The 1,572-nt window shown below is 40.6% G+C and overlaps 1 pseudogene; it reads left to right on the top strand.

Moving 5' to 3' along the window:
* Window positions 1–211: 211 nt before the first annotated feature.
* Window positions 212–1,261, top strand: LOC148094256 (actin-related protein 2/3 complex subunit 1A pseudogene; annotated as a pseudogene).
* The last annotated feature ends 311 nt before the right edge of the window (window positions 1,262–1,572 follow it).

The following is a 1,572-nucleotide window of genomic DNA, read 5'->3' as shown; positions in this document are numbered from 1 at the left end:
TGTGCCCCAAAGAGGAGAATCAACTTATACTATGGGCGATTGTGCCTGTATATGTGTGTGTAAGTTTATTGAGAGTAGGTAGGACATTAATTGGTGTTCATTGCTTTAGTTCAGGGAACTTCAAGCATGGATAACAGAGCAAAGCAAAGATTTTTTTTAGGTGAAATGACATTTCTGACCTACCTTTTAAATATAAAACTATTTCACTGATATGTTAGGCCAGTTTCATTCCATCTCATATTGGTTGGATGGAATCAGAAGAGTAGCCTACAAAAACATCTGGGAAGAAGCAAGGAGAAATACTGAGAAAAAGGAACTCTTAGAATCAGGTAAGCACTGAAAGTTCCCAAAACCCCAAAGTCTTTCCTGCTCAACTCTCCACCCTCTGCCATATGCCATTGGCCTGGTAACAACTGCAACCCTTTCTCAGTCACAAGTTTTTGTTTTCAGTTTTTCATTTTTGCTAAAATTTTAAAATAAATTTCAAGGCTGGAGCCTGTTTGCGTTGACTGACCAGAGTCCATGAATTCCCCACTCTGAGCCAGTCCAGACTGCCCCAACCCTAGCTTTCCATCCTTTGAAAACACTAAGAATAGTGTCCCTGCCAATCACCTGTCATTCCTGGAACAGAGATCAGACCCAGATTTCCCCTAGCCCCAATAATCATGAAGCCCACATCTATAAGAAGAATGGGATCTGGTGGGTGAAAGCTCATGAACTCAAGGAGCACAATGGACACATCACAGGTATCAACTGGGCTACCAAGAGTGACTGCATTGTCACTTGTGGAGCAGACAGCAATTCCTATGTCTGGAGTCAGAAAGATGGTGTCTGGAAGCCAACCCTGGTGATCCTGAGAATTAATCATGCAGCATTTTTGTCAAGTGGTCCCCACTAGAGAACAAATTTGCTGTGGGAAGTGGAGCAAGACTCATTTCTGTTTCTTACTTGGAGTCTGAAAATGACTGGTGGGTAAGCAAACACATTAAAAAGCCAATTCGTTCCATGGTCCTCAGCTTGGATTGGCATCCAAACAATGCTTTGCTGGCAGCAGAATGATGTTATTTCAAATGTAGAATGTTTTCTGCATGCATTAAAGAAGTGAATGAAAAGTCAGCCAGTAGGCCTTGGGGAAGCAAGATACCTTTTTGTCAGCTGATGTCAGTTTGGTGGCAGTGGTATTGACAGCTGGGTACATGGCATCAGTTTCTCCGCCAGTGGGATCTTCCAGACCAAAAGTCAACACAGAAACAGTGACTAAATGGCACACTAGATCAGATGGATTTAATTGATATTTACAAAACATTTCACCCCAAAGCTGCAGGCACATGGGTCATTCTCAAAGATAGACCACATGTTAGGACACAAAATCAGTCTCTACAAGTTCAAGAAGATTGAAATCATATCAAGCATCTCAGATCACAAGGGCATGAAATTAGAAATTAATTACAATAAAAATACTCAAAAACATTCAAACACATGGAGGCTAAATAGCATGTTATTAAGCAATGAATGGGTTACCAATAAGATAAAGAAAGAAATCAAAAACTTCCTGGAAACAAATGAAAATGA

This window comes from Miniopterus natalensis, chromosome 1 (genome assembly GCF_054644295.1).
Source record: "Miniopterus natalensis isolate mMinNat1 chromosome 1, mMinNat1.hap1, whole genome shotgun sequence".
Classification (NCBI taxonomy): Eukaryota; Metazoa; Chordata; class Mammalia; order Chiroptera; family Miniopteridae; genus Miniopterus; species Miniopterus natalensis.
The sequence above is the reverse complement of the archived record's forward strand: the minus strand, read 5'-3'. Positions and strand labels throughout refer to the sequence as shown.